The 23944-nt window shown below is 38.8% G+C and overlaps 1 long non-coding RNA gene across 1 annotated transcript; it reads right to left on the bottom strand.

The window, feature by feature from the left end:
* Nucleotides 1-18559: 18559 nt before the first annotated feature.
* Nucleotides 18560-21708, bottom strand: LOC138876552 (uncharacterized). Its single transcript, XR_011401885.1, has 2 exons — nucleotides 21408-21708; nucleotides 18560-18811 (listed from the first exon to the last, which is right to left on the bottom strand). It is a non-coding gene; the product is annotated as an uncharacterized lncRNA (long non-coding RNA).
* Nucleotides 21709-23944: the final 2236 nt, after the last annotated feature.

Raw genomic sequence — 23944 nt, 5'->3', positions numbered from 1 at the left:
ACAGAGTTCGAATAGTCATGTGAAGTTATCAGACCATTTGATCAGTCAGTCCTATAAAACTAATCGACGACGTTTATCTGGTCGACTATACTAATTATAACATGAAATAATCAATCGATCAATCAAACAACACGAACAGAGCAATGGACTGCCTTCAACAACTTTGCACAACACAGAGAATCTATATGAATTATTTACTCGACAACTAATCTAATTGACGAACCTGTATATCACAAGACGTGTTCGACATATACACAGAAGAACAAGCGACCAAAAAAAAGGTCTTTACAAAGACGGAAGAAATTGAAAGGAAAATATCAGAAATACCAAACAAATCACAACAAAACATGCTGATAGCCTCAATCAGTATTCAAATAAAACAGAAAAGAAAAAGAAAAACTTACTAAATGCTTAACTAAGAACGGGCCAGGTCTGAACCAGTTTTGACCATTTGAGGCCGAACAAACTTTAATCGGGGTGTTCTCAACCGTGAACACCTTGATTAAAGTCTATTAGACCCCAAGCCCTCTATGAAACAGGTCGGATTCCCCAGGTTCTTGTGTTCTAGGGTTTGAATCTTTAGATTTGGGATTTGAGGATTTGTGGGTAGATTCGAACCAAACCAGGCTTGATTTGGCCACGAGGGAGGTCAGGGTGGTGGCTGGTATGAATCCGGGGTGGGTTAGTGTAGATCGGGGTTCTGCTCGAACCTTCAAATGAAGATTCGAGACGTTCGGGGAAGATTCGAGGTAAGCTGAGTGCGGATTTGGAGAGGGGGGTCATGGTGGTTCAAGGGTGTTAGCTTCAGGGCCAGCAGCACCGTAGCCGCCGGCTTTCAGGCGAAGGGGTGGGGTGGCAGCTAGGGTTTCCATGGGAACCTGCCTCTGAGCTTCAGAAGATGGAGAGGGGTCTGGCTATGGGGGGGCTGGGGTGAAGGATTGAGGCTTTTATACGGGGGAGGGGATTGATCCTGGGCCGTTCGATCTGATGAGATCAATGGCCAGGATCCCCTGGCTGATACAGAACGGCGTCGTTCCACTTAAGAGGGGATCGGGTTGGTCCGGGATCAACGGATCAACACCGGGTTTCATTGGGTCGGGTCATGAGGGAAGCCAGGGACCGTTGGATCAATGTAGATGAACGGCTCAGATCGACTTCGCCTACAACGACGTCGTTTCGATTTAGCAAGGGCTGCATTGAACCGTTTGATTGCAATGAATCAACGGCTGAAGATTGAGGTGCTGATACGACGTCGTTTGGGACGTTCCCTGGGCAGCCTGTGTTTGGACTGGATCTGTGTCCTGGTTTTGGGCCTCATTTTGGGGCCCAAGCCGATTTTCCACAATCATTTTCTTTTTAAATTAACAAATTAAACTAAAATCCCTAAAAATTGTAAAAATTAAAAATAAACTTACACACATATTGGTTAACACCTATAACAATTAACACACAATTTTAACATTAAACAAAAACCACTCAATGACAAAACATATATTTTTTGATTTTCTTTTTTTTTTCTTTTGGAGTAACTTTCGTGAAGCAAAAATCACGTGCTTACATATATCATCTGATTTTGCGTAACTATCATTTTGATTACTGTATATGGCAGGGTTCCATCAGGACCTGGTCATTCCAGTAATGAATTTTCATAATGAAGACAAGGGTTTTATGTGTTTGGCTGGGGATGTTTTTGATGTGCCAATTAGGAAGGATATTATTCATCGTGTTGTAAGATAAGATGGTAGCTAGCAAAACGACAGCAGGTATGTGCACGATTCTTTTGAATCCCAAATTTTCAATTATAGAGCATACATATTGGCGAGCTATTCTTGTTTTACTCTGTGTTTCTCATGCCTAAGAGCCATTTATCATTTTCCATTTCTCATCTTACTGTCAATTGTTTCTCTGGGAAACAAAGAGGCTTACTGGAGAAAAAAGAGAATCAGGATGATCATTTTGAGGCATATGAAGACCACAGAAACTCATATGCCTTTGGGGGAAAAATCGCCTTGCGAAAGAAAATTGTTGCATACAAAAAATGATCTAAGGTGTATCATTTAAATCAATCAGGGCCTCTTATTCTCCTACCTGTTTACTATCTTTATGCATGTTCCCCTGATTCTACAAGTTTTATAAATTATAGTTACTTGCCAAGGCAATAAAGGATTCAAATGATGTTGTTGACCTACTCTTGATGAATGTTGCAGGGAACCCATTTAACTAAAACTATTAGTGAAGTTACTGGGGCTGGTAGAAAACTGTGGTGGCAAAAGGGAACTGGAAGAGCAAGGCCTGGAACACTGCGTGGTGCTCAGGTTCTACTTGTGTATATTGCTTTGATTTAAAGAGTATATCTTTCTGCTAAGTAATTTTGAATCATTTTTAGGACAAAAAGTTTCCTGTAAATGTAAAATATCTTACATAATCCCCTTCTCTTGAAGTTCCAATCTTTCAAAATTGCTAGGTTCAAAATTACCTTGGTGAAACTTGTTCAGGGATCTAATTGAAGCAAGTATTATCATTATGTTTCTTCTTGACTCTTGAGCTTGAATGCTTCGTGAAGATCTTGTCAGTTTGCAATACATACATGTCGAGTCAAAGGTGCAGGCATAAGTTGTAATTATGCATGGTTAAAATGTTAGTACTTGGTTTCCTACCCACAAGCCGCATCAACAGAAAGAGAAAGGAGTTAGTTTCAGTAGGTATAGATGTAGAATGGAAAGAAAAGGGGACTCTGGAAGTTCATAGTGTGAAACATATTGCATTGGCTTGCCATCGTGGGATTTTTATGTCTAATTTTGTATGTTCTTTTGGCATACGGAATTAATTGTACATCGCATGAAGTGTTCTTATTTCTTAGTTGTAATGTAAAGTAACACTGCATTAGAATCAAAATTGTTGGGCCCGCAAGCGCGAGCAAGAGTCATCTAATATATATATATATATATATAATCTCTAACTATTAATATTGTAGGGTTTTGAATTGTCTTGTAGAGTGAGAAATGCCATAGGTCAGAAGGATGAATAGTTGTTCTCAAAATTACAAAAGACAGAATATTTATGAGAAATCAAGTTTGAAATAGAGTACTGAAATCAGCAAACAACTTTTCTTCTCACTGCTCTGACAGTAAGACATCAGCATCACTATCAACCACTCCATCAATATTCATCTTGAAGCAGCCAGATGCAACCAAATTTTCATTTTTTGTAAACACAATGCTGAACAATAATTTTTGAAATACAAATTTGATTAGGATTTGAAGTGAAAGTTCACCATTCAACTTTAATGGAATAACTTTTTTTCCAAAGAAATTGTATATAAGTACTTCTTTAACTTTATTTCAAAATTATTTTTTTAATTTCAATCAAAAACAGTCCAAACGTCTACATCCCGCTTATTTGTAATTTGTAATGTTACTAGGCTAGTAACTACTCCCTCCGTTCCAATTTATATGAACTTATTTCATTTTTGGTCCGTTCCAAAAAGAATGACTTCTTTCTAAATTTGGAAACAATTTAGCTTAAACTTACAATTTTATCCTTAATGAGAAGTTTTTATAACCACACAAATACTCTGGACACCTTTTTAACTTGTTTAGGACCACAAATTTCAAAAGTCTTCATTTTTTCTTAAACTCCGTGCTCATCAGTCAAACAGGTTCACATAAATTGAAACGGAGGAAGTACATTATTCTCTGTCCGTTTCATTTACGTGGCATTGTTTAGTTAGACATAAACAAAAGAATACTTTTAGAATTTGTGATATTAAACATGATATAAACATATGTCTGACTATATGACTTTTGATGCTTCTAATCTTAAACATGCATATATTTATGTTAGTATAAAAACTATCATCAAGAGTAAAATTATAAGTTTAAATTAAATTATTCCAATCTTTAAAAGAAATCAATCTTATTACAGGCTAATAAGAAAATAATTATAGAAAATGAAACTATGTGGATATAAGTTTTCTTTATTAGTAAGTGGCGGATCCAGGATTTTGTACAAGCGCAAGTTTGTTTTTGTCTTTATTATTCACAACATGATCTCATAATAAAGTCCTCTTAAAGTTGGTGCTCTATATTTTAAATAATTTTGCTTATTTTAATTTAAAAATCTAATATTACCTGATTTATTAAACTTTAACAAAAAAAGGGCCAATTTTAGAATTTATAAACTCTAAGAAATTTGATCGATTATAAAATCTTTTTAGCATTTATAAGTAACGAGTTATTTTTTGCAAAAGAAGACAATAAGAAAAGAGTTACAAACTAAGCTAATTAACACCAATAATCAAAGAAAGAGAGCTTATACACTAAAAAATTAAATATAAAAAAAAAAGTTCCAACATAAACTAAATCAAATTAAACTAACAAATGACAAATAATTTCAACAAATATATTTGCAAGCCTTAGCAAATTTTATAAAAGGGAGAACTAAAATTACCTTCTAGGGTAAAATAAACTTCCGTATAATTTTTATTGAATTTATGTAAAGAAAATAAACTATAAAATAAAATAAAGAAAACGGCAAAAGATATACTACAAGGAAAATAATTTGATTTGATTGCAAAGACATCTATATTGGACTATATTGCTATCTTTATGGGTTTGTATGTCACGACCCATATTTCCCACCCTCGGGAGTCGTGATAGTACCTACTCGTGAAAGTCACGCAAGCCGAGTATTATGGATTTACTAACTCTTTTATTTAACCCTTTTTAACAATTTAAATCAACATGCGATCAACAGTGAAATATTGACAATAATCAAATACATGTGGAAGACGTAATCTGATAACTTAGCCAAAAACAAGTACGACAATATCAAGTACATCTCTACCCGGAACCAGTATCACAATACCACAGACCGTCTACGAATACTACACACAATTGTTTGGAAAGAAAGATACACTTTGTCTCTGAAGTAAATAAAACAGAATATAAAGATAGAAGAGAACGTCAGGGCCTGCGGACGCCCGCAGGACTACCTCGGGATCTCTGACTGGACTGAAGGCTCGCGTTCGGGGAGCTTCAGCCCCCAGAGCCTTCGCGTTCACGGTCGGGTGGCCGCGTTCGCGTAGAGTAAAATCCCTCTCCCCCTGCCCAGGCCCAAAGGCCTTCGCGTTCGCAATAGCAGGTCCGCGTTCGCGAAGGGAAACACCCCCAAAGCTTCGCGTTCGCGTCTTGTGTCTCGCGTTCGCGTAGAAGGAGATTTCCTTCAGCTTGACTAATCCTTCGCGTTCGCGAGAGTCCTTCTGCGAACGCGAAGAACAACACACCAGAATAGCAGAAACTGAAAACCTGCAACTTTTTCTAAGTTCAACAACCTTCTGAGACCTATCCGAAACTCACCCGAGCCCACGGGGCTCCAAGCCAAACATGTACACTACCTCAAAAATACCCTACGGACTTACTCGTACGATCAAATTGCCAAAATAACATCAACAACTATGTGTTTAGCATCAAAATCATGAAATCACTCAAGAAATTTAAATTTTCTAATTTTTCTCAAATACCGTCTAATTCACGTCATTTCCAGTCCGTTTCTTACCAAATTTCACAGACTCGACTTAAACCACATATAAGACCTGCACCGGGCTCCGAAACAAAAATACGGGTCCAATACCATCAAATTTTAAACACATTTCATTTTCAAAAACTCATAAATATTCGAGAAAATAATTTTCTTCAAAAATTCATTTCTCGGGCTTGGGACCTCGAAATTCGATTCCGGGCATACACCCAAGTCCCATATTTTCCTACGGACCTTCCGGAACGGTCAAATCACGGGTCCGGGTCCGTTTATCCAAAATGTTGACCAAGTCAACTTAAATTCATTTTAAAGTTAAAACTCATCATTTTTCATAGATTTTCACATAATGGCTTTCCGGCTATGCGCCTGGACTGCGCGCGCTAATCGAGGTGATGCTGAAAGATGTTTTTAAGACCTCGGAATGCAGAAATTTATTTCTAAAGCAAGTGATGATATTTTGGCTCATCACATTCTCCACCTCTAAAACAACCGTTCGTCCTCGAACGGACATAAGAAGGAAGTACCTGAGTTGGGAAAAAATGGGGATAACGGCTCTGCATATCGGACTAAGACTCCCAGGTCGACACCTTAGTAGGCTGACCTCTCCATTGAACACGAACAAAAGAAAAACTCTTTGATTTCAACTGACGAACCTGCCAGTCTAGAATAGCTACCGGCTCCTCCTCATAGGACAAGTCCTTTTCCAACTGAACAGTGTTGAAATCTAATACGTGGGATGGATCGCCGTGATACTTCCGAAGCATGGACACATGAAACATTGGATGCACGGCTGATAAGCTCGGTGGCAATGCAAGTCTGTAAGCCACCTCTCTCACTCTATCAAGAATCTCAAACGGGTCAATGAACCTAGGGCTAAGTTTGCCCTTCTTTCCAAATTTCATCACGCCCTTCATAGGCGACACCCGAAGCAATACCCGTTCACCGACCATGAAAGCCAAATCACGAACCTTACGATCGGCATAACTCTTTTGCCTGGACTGAGCTGTACGAAGCCTATCCAGAATAATCCTGACCTTGTCCAAGGCATCCTGAACTAGATTTGTACCCAACAACCGAGCCTCTTCCGGCTCAAACCATCCAACCGGCGACCGACACCACCTACCATACAAGGCCTCATAAGGAGCCATCTAGATACTCGATTGGTAGCTGTTGTTGTAGGCAAAATTTGCTAAAGGCAAAAACTGGTCCTACGAGCCTCCAAAGTCAATGACACAAGCTCGGAGCATATCCTTCAAAATCTGAATGGTCCGCTCAGACTGCCCGTCTGTCTGAGGATGAAACGTTGTGCTCAACTCAACCCGTGTGCCCAACTCTCGCTGAACTGCTCTCCAAAAATGCGAGGTAAACTGCGTACTTCGATCCGAAATGATAGATACGAGCACACCATGAACACGAACAATCTTCCGAATATAGATCTCAGCTAGCCTCTCGGAAGAATATGAGACTGCCACAAGAATGAAATGTGCTGACTTAGTCAGCCTATCAACAATAGCCCACACTGCATCAAACTTCCTCTAAGTCCGTGGAAGTTCAACAACGAAGTCCATGGTAATACGTTCACACTTCCACTCAGGAATCTCAATCTTTTGGAACAAACTACCAAGTCTTTGATGCTTGTACTTAACCTGCTGACAATTCAAACACCGAGCCACATATGCAATAATATCCGTCTTCATTCTTCTCCACCAGTAATGCTGCCGCAGTTCCTGATACATCTTAGCGGCGCCCAGATAAATAGAGTACCGGGAACTATGGGCCTCCTCTAAAATCAACTATCGGAGTCCATCCACATTAGGCACACAAAATCGATCCTGCAATCTCAAAACTCCATCATATCCTAAGGTAACCTGCTTGGCACCTCTGTGCTGCACCGTGTCTCTAAGGACACACAAATGAGGATCATCATACTGTCGATCTCGGATACGCTCCAATAAAGAAAAATGAGTGACTGCGTAAGCTAACACGCGACTGGGCTCAGAAACAACCAACCTCACGAACTGATTGGCCAAAGCCTGAACATCTAAAGCAAGCGACCTCTTACCGACCGGAATATAAGTAAGACTACCCATATTGGCTGACTTCCTACTCAAAGCATCAACCACCACATTGGCCTTTCCCGGATGATATAAGATGGTGATATCATAGTCCTTCAACAGCTCCAACCACCTTCTCTGGCTCAAATTTAGCTCCTTCTGCTTGAACAAGTATGCAGACTCTTGTGATCTGTGAACACCTCACATGCCACGCCATACAAATAATGCCTCCAAATCTTCAATGCGTGAACAATGGATGCCAACTCTAAATCATGAACCGAATAGTTCTTCTCATGAATCTTCAACTGCCGCGAAGCATAGGCAATGACCTTGCCATCCTGCATCAACACCGCACCAAGTCCAATACGAGATACATCACAATAAACTATGCAAGGCCTTGAACCTGTGGGAAAAAACCAACACCGATGCCGTGGTCAAAGCAGTCTTGAGCTTCTGAAAGCTCGCCTCATACTCGTCCGACCACCTGAACTGGCCACCCTTCTGGGTCAACCTGGTCATCCGGGCTACAATAGACGAAAACCCCTCCACAAACCTACGATAGTAACCTGCCAGACCCAAGAAACTCCGAATCTCTGTAGCTGATGCGGGTCTAGACCAATTCTTGACTGCCTCTATCTTCTTCGGATCAACCTAAATACCCTCTGCTAATACAACATGACCCAAGAATGCAACCGAACTCAACCAGAACTCACACTTCAAAAACTTAGCATACAACTGACTATCCCTCAAAGTCTAAAGAACCACTCTAAGATGTTGCTCGTTGTCACACCTCCTTTTTACCTACACCCCCGTAAAGGGCGTAAAGGAATTTTTCCAATTAAAGGACAATCGAAACGGGATTATTATTAAAAGATTCAGTGTTGCCACTTGAGAGATTTATGGTGTCCCAAGTCACCGGTTGAATCCCGAATCGAGGAAAAGCTTGACTCTGTATTACAGTTCGCGAACCAGAAATCCGAGTAAGGAATTCTGTTAACCCGGGAGAAGGTGTTAGGCATTCCCGAGTTCCGTGGTTCTAGCACGGTCGCTCAACAATAATTGGCCTATTATCTGATTTTAATACATGTTTTAGCCTATGGTATAATTTTAAATTATTAACCGTTTTTTATTAATTTTAGGAAGATTAAACGTCATCTAAAACACGTCTTGAACCACGTTACATAAATGCACCCGCGATCCACGACACATTTTATCTAACGTTGTTGAGATTTGGATTTGGGTCACATAAATGCACACCCGAATTTGGAAATTAGGTATCGTAACTATGTCACGGGAACCGTACCCACAATCACGATGGTTTATTTTATTAACAAAATTAAATTATAGCCGGGTCCCATAAATGTACCCCCAGATTTTAGAATTTAAGTGCCATAACCACGTCACGGAAACCGTACTCATAGCTATGACAAATTTAATTAAACGTGCCTAAAACAAAACTACGAGAGTTTTGTGATTATTTTTCCTACAAATAGATTAACCCTTTCATTCAAATAAGATCCAAATTCAAACTTAATGTCTTCAACATAATTGGCATGAGCTTAAATAATCAGAATACTCCAAAATAACACAAAGGAAGAATACGCTAGAATAGAATTAATAATTATCCCAAAATTCAAGATTAACTTCACAAAGATTCACTTTTCTTATCCCTTAAGCACCTGGAATGTTACACAAATAAATATGCATAATGAAGAATTTATAATAATAAACACTTGAGGCTAACTAGAAAGCACAAGCTATGGGTTTCACTTCGGGACATAGGCGAACAAACATGGAATTGACACAGTTAAATTGAGCCTGTAATTCAATTGAGAGTCATGCTAAATCTGGAGAAAATCGGTAAAGAAATTGCCGAATGAGCCATTAGATTAAAACACCAATTTCCACTTTTATGGAAGAAATCGAAAAAAAAGAAAAGATTTTTTTTTTTATCAACTTCAAATGCAATAACAAACAACATTCACATCTCAATTAATAATAAAACTTGGACGGGTAGGCTTTGATTTTTCTTTTGCGAAACCAAGCATTCACATCTCAATAATACTTTAAACTTGACACTTCCATGAACTTCACCATGAGGTTCAACAAACAATTTTAATGGACAGGAGCAAAAATGATATCCAAAGCTAGCAACATAGTGAGAAGGCAAAATTGGACCTTTGTATTAAATGAATTTGAAGTTGAAAAACTTACATCGGAACGAGATCGAACAAGAAACTAGCAACACCGGAATCTCGAACTTAAACCGGGAATTGATCTCGAACGGAAACTCCAAATCCGAACACCCACTCCATTTTTGAAAACCGAATCGGAAAGGACGAGATTTCAGAATATATCTTTACTTTTCTGATTTTATTTTTTGAAATCTTTTTTTCTAAAAAAAATAAAAAATTGAGGAAACTAAAAAAATCTAGCAATGGAAAGAAGAAAAACGTTCTCTGCTTTCCTCCCTAATTTTTTTGTTTTTTCGTTCCTCTTTCTTTTTTGTGTATTGTGTGTTGCCTTTCAATTGAGAAACTAAGAAGTGGAAATCAGAACGTAGGGAGGGGGGTCTTGGTATCTACCGCTTTTTAGTCTCCTCCTAGGTATTGAAAACTTAGGATAGGGTTTTTATAATTGAGTATTTTATATGGAAGTAGGAAAGGATGATGACCGTTAGATTAGAAAGAAATAGAAGGCTAGGATTAAATCTTGCACTTAAATGGGCTAATGGGTTGGAAAGAATGAGCCAAGGGTAATTGGGTTGGACTATGTCTTTTTTTGTGTTTCAATTTTGGGCTAAGAAAACTCCAAAAATTATTAATTAACACCATAGCTAAATTCCTTTAATATAAGATAACTATACTACATGATGCAAAAATAAATTCTAATTAATTAAACTAAACTATATTAAAGTATGAAACTATTACATATATTTTTTGTATTTTTCAAGATTATATAAAGATAAAATTAAGGTACTATTTTTTGTGTATATATATATATATATATATATATATATATATATATATATATATATATATATATATATATATATATTACTTTATGGAAGGTACATAAAATAAAAATAATTTTGCAATTTTTATTTTCTTGTAGTAAAATAAAGTAAAAAGAGTCAAAATTAGTTGAAATAACTATATTAGGCCTAAACTAAATATTTTACGCTAAAATGTAAAAAATCTTGGGGAGGGTCAAAAATCACATGTCTATAGCTGCCCCTCTTTGACTGGAAACGCGAAGAGTTTTTAGACAAAGAATGACTAGATAGGTTTTTTGACCCGACCCTTATTTGGAGGGACTAAACTAAGAGAGAGAGGAATGTGACCGAGCCCTGGTATCTGAGCTGCCTACATATTCTTGGCTATAAAGGAATCAGGCCACATGTAGTTCATAGATGAGTGAGATGACGGAGTATGCCGAGGTGGAGATCCGGTCGAGGTGCTGTTGTGCCGAGGTTCCGGTCCGCGGTTCTTGTTATTTATTACATCAAAAATCAAATGAAAAAGACTAACTAAACCTGTCAACTACGAGTTACAAGATTCCTGTCTATAAGTTTTCTGAAGCTTGATCTTGATCTTGAGTCTTGAATGGTTCTTCATGCGGGCCTTAGATTTGAACCTTGACGCTTGCTAGTTGCAGGTTCTAGCTCGTTCTTCTACAGCTTTTGGATCAAGACCGGACATGTAGTGCTTGTGACTTCCACCATGTCTTAAGCAGTTCACATCTTCCATCAACTTCTGTATTTGGATTCACTTCTTGCCTTTCTCTATTTTTCTTTATTGTGACTAACTTCTATTGATCACCTCGGACTGTTGACTCACATTCTTGCCGTGAGATTCTTTGGTTGCTGACTTGAATTGCAATCTGAGATGTTTTCCTTTTCTCCAGGTGAACGCCTGACTACTAAACTTGAATTATATTCCCATGCTTTCCAAGCGGGCTCCTGATTGCTAAACTTGAATGTATTCCCTGCTCTCCAGGCGGGCTCCTGACTGCTGACTTGAAATGTACTCCCGCTCTCCAGGCGGGCTCCTGACTGCTGAACTTGAAATGTATTCCCTACTCTCCAGGCGGGCTCCTGACTGCTGAACTTGAAATGTATTCCCTGCTCTCCAGGCGGGCTCCTGACTGCTAACTTGAAATGTATTCCCTGCTCTCCAGGCGGGCTCCTGACTGCTAACTTGAAATGTATTCCCTGCTCTTCAGGCGGGCTCCTGAATTCAACCAAAATAGACGAAAACAAAGGAAATTTTTCTGCCCCAGTTTGGGTATCTGGGAACATATGTAAGTGTAAAACGAATCACATTACCAAATATCAATAAGAACTTGAAAACTAAAACTTGAATTGTACTCCCTTGTTCTCCAGGTGGGCTCCTGACTGCTGAACTTGAATGTAGTCCCTGCTCTCCAGGCGGGCTCCTGACTGTTGGACTTGAATGTATTCCCTGCTCTCCAGGCGGGCTCCTGACTGCTAACTTGAAATATATTCCCTGCTCTCCAGGCGGGCTCCTGACTGCTGACTTGAAATGTATTCCCTGCTCTCCAGGCGGGCTCCTGACTGCTGACTTGAAATGTATTCCCTGCTCTCCAGGCGGGCTCCTGACTGCTGAACTTGAATGTATTCCCTGCTCTCCAGGCGGGCTCCTGACTTCAACTTGAAACGTATTCCCTGCTCTACAGACGGGCTCCTGATTTCAACTTGAAACGTATTCCCTGCTCTCCAGGCGGGCTCCTGATTACTAAACTTGAATGTATTCCCTGCTCTCCAGGAGGGCTCCTGATTTCAAAATAGACGAAACAGAGGACTTGAAGGCTAAACTTAAATTGTACTCCCTTGTTCTCGAGGCGGGCTCCTGACTGTTGCGCTTGAAAGTATTCCCTGCTCTCCAGGCGGGCTCCTGACTTCAATGAAATAGATAAAACAAAGAAAATTTGCTGCCCCAGTTTGGAGGTTGGGCACATATGTGAGTGTTAAACTGAACCATATTACCAAATATTACTAAGAATTCAAAAGCTAGGTCTCATTATCCAGGGGGGGTCCTGACAATTCTTACCTAAACGACAATTTTAAATCTAAGTTATATCTTCTAAAGGTGTGACTTCCGCTAAATCTTGTTATCTAAGAGGGTCTTAAAGCTACATCCCATTATCCAGGAGGGTCCTGAAAACTCCTAATTACATCCTATCTTAAACATGCAAACTTTGAAACCAACTTATATTCCTTGGGGTATATTTATGCTACTTATGATTGTTTTGATTTTTAAACTAGGTCCCATTTTACAGGAGGGTCCTGAAAATCAAAAATCAAACCTGTCTGGTGACTGCCTTTCTTCGCGGAGGGTTTCTCCGAAACAACTGAAATTTTCTGCCCCTGTTTTAATCAAAGAAAAATTTTGTCAATTTAAAATGTGGTGGTTAGTTTGTGGCCTTGACTTTGAGGGCGGTTGCTCCTTCACTTCTCATGATAACCAATTTCCACTCGAAGACCTTGCTTGTTCCTTGACGAATCACTTTCTCTGTCATCCTTATCACATAAAATACCTCTTCTCTGTTCAGACCCAATACCTTATATCTGTTGCATTACTCATGAACTGACATTTACCAACCTTTGTGTCTCCCATAAATCCCAAAGCACGTTAATTACCGTCCACTCAATGTGCATGCTGTTTTTTTCCTGACTTAACCCACTGGCATTGGCCTTGAGGTCTATTGCTCCTTCACTTTCCATGATAACTTTGATTTTCACTTGGAAGACCTTGCTTGTTATTGGTTAACCACTTTATCTGTCAATCTTATCACAGAAAATTCCCTTAATCTATTCGCCTAACACCCTCCATCTGTTGCATTGTCCATGAATTGATATGTACCAAACCTTTCTGTTTCACCGAAAATACCTTTGATTTATTCACCTAACAGCCTTCATCTTGTTGCATTGTTCATGAATTGATATGTACCAAGCCTTTGTATTTCACAAGGATCCCAAAGCATGTTGATTATTACCAACTCAATGCGCTTGTTATTCTTTTCTGACTTATGATATTTTGATGTGTTAGCTAGACCCCGTTTTGTGCAATTGGATAGATAGTGGCAAATTTTGAAGTCATTTCTCACTTGTTCTAACCGCACAAACTCAGGAAGAAGAAGTGAACAAGACAAAGAGAACAGAGTGAAGGACAATGGAAAAAGATGATTCCTAACTAGAAAACTACAAAGTGGAAACCTATCAGTTGTGGATACCAACTCTAATGACCATGACATACACCTGTGGCCTATTCTGTTGAGCAAGTCTGATGTCAACTCCTACTATACCCCTAACTGGGCTTCAATGCTCCGATTATCTAATCTGATTCACAATCCTTATTCGACTTGTAGTTCTCGGAGGGTTTTCACCGTCAAGCCTCTCTCATTTTGATTCTTTCTCTCCACTTACCATCACCTTACGGTGCCCGTGAAAGTTTTCACCAATAAGACTCTTTCATTTTTGGATTTCTCTCAGCTCCAGTTGCCCTACGGTGCCTGTGAGGGTTTTCACCAATAGGACTCTCTCATTTTCATTATTTTTTCTGCTTGGACCAGAGTGTTGCCCCTGATATGAATTACCTCTCCTTGCTTGACCTGGTATCTCTTGAAGACTAATCAGAAGGTCTTTCTTTGGACCGTAACATGGGCTTTTGGATAGGGTTAAAAAGAAAGGATATCAAAGGCTGAAAACAATTCACATGGGTTCAAAATTACAACTTTCGGAATCAAATTTCTTACAACAACCACAACTTCTGACTTGCTTGGGGACTTTTGGATTTTTATTTTGATGGGACCGAACCGTGAGGCTGCCTACGTATCCTTTAAAGGAATCAGGTCGAACGTAGTTCATGATATATGAATTACTTTGTTGTTGTGATTTTCTCTTTTCTCTTTCTTTTCTTTCTCTTTTTGCTTTCTTTTTCTCTTTTTGTTGTTTTTCTTCTTTTTTTGTTCTTTTCACTCTTTTCTTTCTCTTTTGTTTTCCTTTTTTTCTTTTTTCTTTTTTGATTTTCATTTTTCTTCTCTCCCTTTTTGTTCTTTTCTTTTCTCCTTTTCCTTTACTTATCTTTCACGCTTGTGTTTCTGATCTTTGCTACTGTTTTCGAAAGAGGGATATGAAAGAAAATAAATAAGGCACAAAGGGGTAACGAAGGATAAGGTGTTTAGATAGCAGAACAAAATGCCTTCGTCATTCCAATCTTCAAAATATGCCAAGTACAAACAACACAATTAAACAAACCAAGGAAAACATTCGTAACATCTATTGATTGCGCCAGACTTGATGACCATATCCACACATTCGCCTTCTACATCTGTTACATACAAAGCACCATTGGACAACACTCTCACTCTCACTACCACGAACGCCCCCTACAAATTTGGGGCAAACTTGCCGTTATCTTCACCCGATGCAGCATGATGCATTTCAATAGTGTATTTTTATGTTCTATCTGCCCCAATTTCACATAATTCGGGCTTGAAGTGATCTCAAAATGCCTTCACTTATTTCCCTCAAATGTCCCTACATCTTCAACATTGTTTCGTTGCTTCGTGATAAACTAATTTTTAAAACCAGGTTGAGAATTACGCGTGCATGTCATGTCACTAGAGTCAATCAGGAAAAGAACTATAAAAAGAAAAGGGAACTAAATGAAAATGACTAGAAATTACAGAAAACAAAAAATTGCATTAGACAGATGGTGAAAGGGTTTGAACAACAAAACAAACAAACTAAATTGGGGTCACAAACCTAGAACAAACCTAGACAACACTAGACGGGCTACTATGACTAAACAAACTACGCAAAATAAAAGGATAGAAGGGTTTGAGTCACAAGACAATATCCGGATTACAACCCTGCAATAACCCGAACAACAGAAATGACAACAAAATAAACCACCAAAACTCCTCCTTGACTAACCAAAAAAGGAGCGTCTTTCCAATTGCCAAGCTCGGCATCTTAACCACTGAATTCCGCATCAACATTATTAGGACCTTCACAAACTTCCATCACATTGTTCTTAATAAATTGCTTTTGGGTTCCCTTTGCTGGCTCATTCTCAAGATCAACCTTTGATAGCATTGAAAACTTTACAGCGCGTGGACCTTCGAGGATCTCAGAAGAATTCTCATATTCCTTTTCAAAGCACATCATACTCACCATATGCGTCTCATTACGAATAGGCGAAGGACTTTTGGCTAGTGTCCGCTGCATTTGGATTTTGCACGACAATGTCACCTGCATCAATAAGCTTCTGAATTGCTTTCTTCAGATTCCAACACTTTTCTATGTCATGCCCCAGGGCATCTGAGCAATATGCGCACCTTTGAGAAAAATTAAACTTTTTTGACAGAGGGTTTGGTATTTTTATATGAATCGGCTTCAACATGTCCAATTGCTTCAACTTTTGGAACAAACTGGCATATGATTCTCCAATAGGGGTGAAAGCCTTTTCTTTTTTCAGCAACCTCTCATTCTTAAATGCTTGATTGGGCCGGAAACCTGATCCAGGGGGTTTTCGGCAGGCTCGTGGGGGTGGGTAACACATTTGGGGAAGTGGTGTGGGCCATCGCGGGCCTTGTGGGTGTGGAGCATATGGTGGTGCATTGTGGACAAGGTACTGGAAAAGTGATGTACGACTTTGGGAGTTCTGTGGGGAGAAGTAGCATTGGGGAGGATTACAAGCATATCCACGAGGTCGACATTGAGGCTGAAAGCATTTAGCAAGAACGACCACTGGACCCTGTCGTCGGCAGGGCTCACCAACATCTTTTCTATCAATGGGAGGACTATCCCAAGCAATTTGTTCGTTCCATCTGAGCCAAAAATTCCTAAAACTTTTCTTGGGTTTCTTTTCCATTTGAGATAGGTATGAGCAGTCTGGGACAACACCTGATCTGTATTGAAAGTATCGAACAAAATCTTGAGCCATGCTACCCAATGTATGCCACTTACCAACATCTTGACGATTATGCCATTCCAAAGCTGCCCCAGTCAGGCTCTCACTAAAGTACGCCATCAGCAAATTATCTTTCTCGTCAACACTTCTCATTTTACTACAATAATCCCTTAAATGGGCTACCGGATCCCCACACCCATCATATAAGTTAAACTTTGGCACTATAAACCCCGCAGGCAGACGAACGTCGGGGGACATAAACAATTCTTTGTAAGACATGCTACCTTGGTCTGTCATTCCTTGCTTGTTCTTTAAGGACTGTTCTATGCCTTTCAGCCTCCTGGGTATCCCATCTCGCCCCTTTTTTCCTGTGAACTTTTAATTTTCAATATGAGGTTCATCCCGCGTGCCCTGCTTGTATGAGTTGGGAACCTTATGGGCAACCTCTGAGGGGTACTATTGGGCATTGTGAGCTTTGAGTGGGTGCTCATTGTTGGGGATGGTGGATAAGGCAGGAGGGTAATTTTTGGGAAAGGTAATTGGAAGATGAGTGATGAAACTACTAGGGTGGTTGGGAAAGCCATGATAAGCGGGTGGAACTAGAGAGTATGGGGGATCATCTGGCACTGTGACCGGTGTTTGGGTAAGGGTAGCATTTAGGAAGCTAGGTGGTGGCGGGGGTGGTGCCTTCTCAGTCATCCAGGCCTGATACATGTCCGCCATGTGTTGTCTCAACATCTTTACCTCTTCAACCAACCCATTGTCCTGTTCAACCAACTGATTTCGAGCCCCGGTATCAACCAACTCAGTTCTGTTGTTGTCTGCCATTGCCTTTGACTTTGTGTTGTAGAGAAGAGCTACCACTTTAAAAACCACAAACCAACCACCCTTCTGCTATGAATATACCAAAATGAAGTCATCACGTTAGCGTTAGGGAATTTAACATAAGATAATATCAATTTATGTGAAATGCACCTAACCACAGTTATCGGTTCTAAAATGACTTCGAGGGTACAAAGGTCAGTTGGCATTATCCCATTTTGTTCATTTCAACCTCTCTTTTCTTTGGTTTTCTAGCTCTTCTTAGCTCGCTCATTTTCCTTCCCCTTTTTCTTTCTGATTATCGCTCTTTTTCTTCCTTCTCATTTCTCACATCTCATGACTTCACCCCCTTTTTTCCTTTTTTTTTCTTTTTTTGCTTTTAATAATAAAAAAAATAATTTGATCGAACCCTATGTAGGTTGCCTACGTATCATGACCCCGCATGAATCAGATCTTTGCGTAGTTCTAGCAGATCGGGAATGAAGGAAACAAACTAACATTCTCTTCTTTTTACCTTAATGACTCTGACGAGAAAAAGGAAATAAAAGAAACAAATCTCTTTTTTGTTTTTGAATTTTCTAGACTTAATGTTCTATAACCTATTGCAAACTCAAGCTTAACGAGCATATATTTTTTTTCTTTTTTGAAACAAACACTCTATGGGAAATTATTAAGGAAAAACCCTAGAAGAGAAAACAAAAATATTTTTTGATTTTTTTTTAGGAAGAAGATCGAAAGAATAAACCACAGAAAAATATTTTGAATTTTCATTTGATATCCTGACGCAAAATTTCGAAGCAAGCAATGAAAAAGATAAAACAGAATGTTTTTGGATTTCAATTTTGATTGCCTAAAGGAAAAATTCTAATGATAAACAAAAGGTAAAGTATACAATATCCTAAAGTTCTAATGAAAATAAAAAGAATTTTTTTTTCATCTTTCATTAATTTCCCAAAGAAACACCTCATAGGAAAATCTTTTGGATTTTGGAATTAATGTCTCAAAGAAAACTTTTAAAGAGGTACTAAAAGAAAATTCTTTTTTTTTCTTTTTTTTTTGAATTTTGGTCCTAATATACTAAGGGAAGTATAAACAAAATTTCTAGATACTAACTTCCTAAAATAAAACCACCTCAAACTTTCTTTCTTTTTTTTCTTCTTGATTCCTAGGAGTAGTATTTCTAAAGAAAATTCTAACGGAAATATAAAAATGCAAAACATCTTTTATTTTTTATTTTGAGTTACACCACACCTTTTCAAATACAAAATAAAAGTACAATAACAAAAAACTCGACATTGCTGTATAAAACTAGAAAGTAAAAGACGACGTAAAAAAACATACTCCAAACATAAAAATAAAATAAAAATAACAAATATAAAAAATCTCCTTAAGCAACTCCTGAATGCGTGTGGTCCTGGGGTATCTGTCATGCTCAAACTCCGGTAAGTGGATCCACACCTGTATGAAAAAATTTAAACCAACACTATGTGAGACAATAACATTCTCAACTAGACACATGCAAGACATGATTGAGGCTATTATTGCAAAATGACTTATTTGGTCAAAAAGTGGTTAGAAGTGCAAAATTTGGCTAAGACCCCGCAAGACAAGAACCTAAGATTTACTAGGAAGACTGGACCCTATGTGGGTTGCCTACGTATCACGTCTCGAAAGACGAGAATCAGGTATGCGTAGTTCGGACAATTCGGATACGAGCGAGAATTAAAACAAAAACAACTAATTTAGAGAAGATATAGTTTATTATTTTGTTTTTTATCTTTTCCTTGAAAATGATGAAACATGCAACATCTTTTTTTTTTCTCTTTTTTTTTTGGATTTTCTTTTCCCCTTTTTTTTGATTTTTGATTTTCGAAAACGATGAAAAAGTGCAAATCTTTCTTTTGAATTTTCAAGCTCTTTTCCCTTAACAAAAAATGTGACAGAAAACATAATTGGGTCCAACTCTATTCACACTTCACCCTCTCTTTTTTCTTTTTCTTTTTCATTTTTTTTTCATTTGCCCTCAACTATCATTAGTCCGTCAAATGACCCTTTTACCCTCTAAGAAATGCAACATGTAGCATATAGGATGCATCAAGATGGTCTATTATTTTGGGTACACCTGTCCTAGACAGACCCAACCCCTGTGTTGAGTCTCCAAAGTCAAAATGCACATGATGCAAACAAACGTTCCTACTAGGGATCCAGCATGAGGTATTGTTATACTAGGTTTAAAAACCTAGGTTTATTTGTTCTAGACCTGGCTTACCCGAGCGGACAACTCGAGCCGGGGGGGGGGGGGGGCTGCGTACCGGTAACCAAAAGATCATCCGACTTTGCAACTTGTCCGAACCTCGTTCTATTTGGAATTTGACACTAACAGAAAGAAGTCACGACTAGTGTGCACTCCTCAGGAGGGAGAAGAGAGGGGTTTCGTAGCAGTTTATATATACAGTTCAGATAATATCAAAGCGGTAAAAAACAACAATTAGCACATCAGGCCCAAACATGTAATAAAATCAAATAATAAATAAAGTCAAATAATAACAATTATTCTAAGCTCGAATTCTGAACCCTGAACCAGAGATTCTGGGTTCGGTCCCCAGTAGTTCGCCAGAGCTGTCACACCTCCTTTTTACCTACACCCCCGTAAAGGGCGTAAAGGAGTTTTTCCAATTAAAGGACAATCGAAACGGGATTACTATTAAAAGATTCAGAGTCGCTTCTTGGGAGATTTATGGTGTCCCAAGTCACCGGTTGAATCCCGAATCGAGGAAAAGCTTGACTCTGTATTACAGTCCGCGAACCAGAAATTCAAGTAAGGATTTTGTTAACCCGGGAGAAGGTGTTAGGCATTCCCGAGTTCTGTGGTTCTAGCACGGTCGCTCAACTGTTATAATTGGCCTATTATCTGATTTTAATACATGTTTTAGCCTATGGTATAATTTTAAATTATTAACCGCTTTTAATTAATTTTAGGAAGATTCAACGTCATCTAAAACACATCTTGAACCACGTTACATAAATGCACCCGCGATCCACGACACATTTTATCTAACGTTGTTGAGATTTGGATTTGGGTCACATAAATGCACACCCGAATTTGGAAATTAGGTATCGTAACTATGTCACGGGAGCCGTACCCACAATCACGATGGTTTATTTTATTAACAAAATTAAATTATAGCCGGGTCCCATAAATGTACCCCCAGATTTTAGAATTTAAGTGCCATAACCACGTCACGGAAACCGTACCCATAGCTATGACAAATTTAATTAAACGTGCCTAAAACAAAACTACGAGAGTTTTGTGATTATTTTTCCTACAAATAGATTAACCCTTTCATTCAAATAAGATCCAAATTCAAACTTAATGTCTTCAACATAATTGGCATGAGCTTAAATAATCAGAATACTCCAAAATAACACAAAGGAAGAATACGCTAGAATAGAATTAATAATTATCCCAAAATTCAAGATTAACTTCACAAAGATTCACTTTTCTTATCCCTTAAGCACCTGGAATGTTACACAAATAAATATGCATAATGAAGAATTTATAATAATAAACACTTGAGGCTAACTAGAAAGCACAAGCTATGGGTTTCACTTCGGGACATAGGCGAACAAACATGGAATTGACACAGTTAAATTGAGCCTGTAATTCAATTGAGAGTCATGCTAAATCTGGAGAAAATCGGTAAAGAAATTGCCGAATGAGCCATTAGATTAAAACACCAATTTCCACTTTTATGGAAGAAATCGAAAAAAAAGAAAAGATTTTTTTTTTTATCAACTTCAAATGCAATAACAAACAACATTCACATCTCAATTAATAATAAAACTTGGACGGGTAGGCTTTGATTTTTCTTTTGCGAAACCAAGCATTCACATCTCAATAATACTTTAAACTTGACACTTCCATGAACTTCACCATGAGGTTCAACAAACAATTTTAATGGACAGGAGCAAAAATGATATCCAAAGCTAGCAACATAGTGAGAAGGCAAAATTGGACCTTTGTATTAAATGAATTTGAAGTTGAAAAACTTACATCGGAACGAAGATCGAACAAGAAACTAGCAACACCGGAATCTCGAACTTAAACCGGGAATTGATCTCGAACGGAAACTCCAAATCCGAACACCCACTCCATTTTTGAAAACCGAATCGGAAAGGACGAGATTTCAGAATATATCTTTACTTTTCTGATTTTATTTTTTGAAATCTTTTTTTCTAAAAAAAATAAAAAATTGAGGAAACTAAAAAAATCTAGCAATGGAAAGAAGAAAAACGTTCTCTGCTTTCCTCCCTAATTTTTTTGTTTTTTCGTTCCTCTTTCTTTTTTGTGTATTGTGTGTTGCCTTTCAATTGAGAAACTAAGAAGTGGAAATCAGAACGTAGGGAGGGGGGTCTTGGTATCTACCGCTTTTTAGTCTCCTCCTAGGTATTGAAAACTTAGGATAGGGTTTTTATAATTGAGTATTTTATATGGAAGTAGGAAAGGATGATGACCGTTAAATTAGAAAGAAATAGAAGGCTAGGATTAAATCTTGCACTTAAATGGGATAATGGGTTGAGAAGAATGGACCAAGGGTAATTGATAACCGTGATTTCTACATGTTTTATACCCATTCTTACCTAAGCTTTGTGCATTAACTGCCATAAATTAGTCCCAAAATGCTTACAAGTTGCGCTTGGTTGCAGGTTTGAGCGACAAGATGACAAATACCAAAGATCGGCTCAAAAAGGAGTGAAATCTGCCAAGTGTCAAAAGACAACTGAAGTGGGGAACAAAATGACCTGTGCGGTCCGCACTGATGTGTCACGCGGCCGCACAGGAGAGTTCAGAGGCTGGGTTATTTCAAGGTCAACCTGCGCGGTCCGCACTGCTTTGCCACGCGGCCGCGCAGGATAGTTCAGAGACCATGCAATTTCCAAGTCAAGATGCGCGGTCCGCGCCCAAGAGTGTCAAAGACTTAGTCATTCAACGCAAAAGCCCACGCGGCCGCACACCTAATCAGTATGGTCCACGTGGATGAAGTTCAGAGAGGGTGGATTTGGACCAAAACACCCTACGCGGCCGCGCATCATTTGTGCGCGGTCCGCGCCAGACCCTCAGGGGTATTGTTGTCCGGTTTTTCCTGTGTAGTATAAATAGGACATTTTACTTTTTAGAGGAGGAGTTTTTTTTGGTTTTTATCAGATAGCAGCTGAACTCGAGACTTCATAGTTTTAGCCCATTTTGGGCAATTTCTTCTAGTATTAACGTGGATTTGAGTAGATTAACATTGTAGTTAATTATTATGTCAATTTCATCTACTATTTCTTCAATTTCTGTTTCTAGTATGGCTAGCTAAACCCATTAGTTAGGGTTGTGGCTCAACCCTAGTGTGGGTAATTAATGGATGTGATTGTTTAGTGCATGAATGATGTTGGGTATTTATTATTTGGATTAATCTTATGTTTTCATTAAGATTTGGTGGTTGCAAACACTAAGTCTAGCGTAGTGAGTCTTGACTCTTCTTGAGAAAGAGAGTCTATGACCCCAAGATTAATTCCAACAAGGAATTGGGATGGACCCATGAGAATGGTAGTCCCAATTAACGGGTTAAACCTCGAGAGAGTAATTACCCAACTTGAACCATAAGTTGCTTGGGCAAATTGGCCTACCCAATTGGTCTCGAGAGAGTCAATTGGGCAAAATCACTCTCTCTACCGAGAGGTGTGAGAGTGGGTGCAAAAGTGCAACGGTTATAGCATAAGTCCCATATTCATCATTCTTGCATTAGGAATCTCTACCCGTTAGTTGACCACCTAGGTACATGCCACGGCCCTAGTGCCTTTCTCTATATTGCATACAACTTAGAATCAATATCTTAGCCTAACTTAGCTTTAAACTTGTAGTTGATAAATTGTAGTTGATAATCAAAAGAAAACAAAAAATGTTAGAAGATCAATTAGGAGCTAAAACATAGTCCTAGACCATATAAACACTCAACTCCAAATTGAAGCTCCCTGTGGAAAATTGACCCCGATACCGTTATTGGGTAAAAGTATTAGCGCCCACTCTTCCTTAGGTTGAGTCCGCTGCGATCACTTTTTGGCGCCGTTGCCGGTGAGCTTTACGGTGTTTGACTATTTGTTAGCTAGTTTTGTGTTTTGCTTCTTTTTCCTTCTTTCTACTTACTCTATTTGTGTTAATTCACTCAGGTACCAATGGATTTAAATGCACAAGATGCTATTAATGTGGGAGTGGAGGAGGTGGAAGACGTAGAACAAGAGGAGGTTTTACCCCAAGCACAAAGACGGGGTAGAAATGCTAATGCAAATGTTAATGCTAATGACAACATACCAGACCCTCCTCCACCTCCACCAAGAGTGGCACCAAGAGTTCTACCCAATCAAGGGTACGCAAGTGCAATAGTTCCTCCCCGAATCCGGGCGGGGAACTTCCAAATCACCAATGTCATGCTCACTTTGCTCGAACAACGAGGGTACTTCCAGGCGCCTCGGACCAAAACACATACAAGCATTTGAAAGGGTTTGTGGATACTTGTTGGGGGAGCAAGCAGACAAATGTTTCGGAAG

Source organism: Nicotiana sylvestris, chromosome 8 (assembly GCF_000393655.2).
Source record: "Nicotiana sylvestris chromosome 8, ASM39365v2, whole genome shotgun sequence".
NCBI classification, from domain to species: domain Eukaryota; kingdom Viridiplantae; phylum Streptophyta; class Magnoliopsida; order Solanales; family Solanaceae; genus Nicotiana; species Nicotiana sylvestris.
The sequence above is the reverse complement of the archived record's forward strand: the minus strand, read 5'-3'. Positions and strand labels throughout refer to the sequence as shown.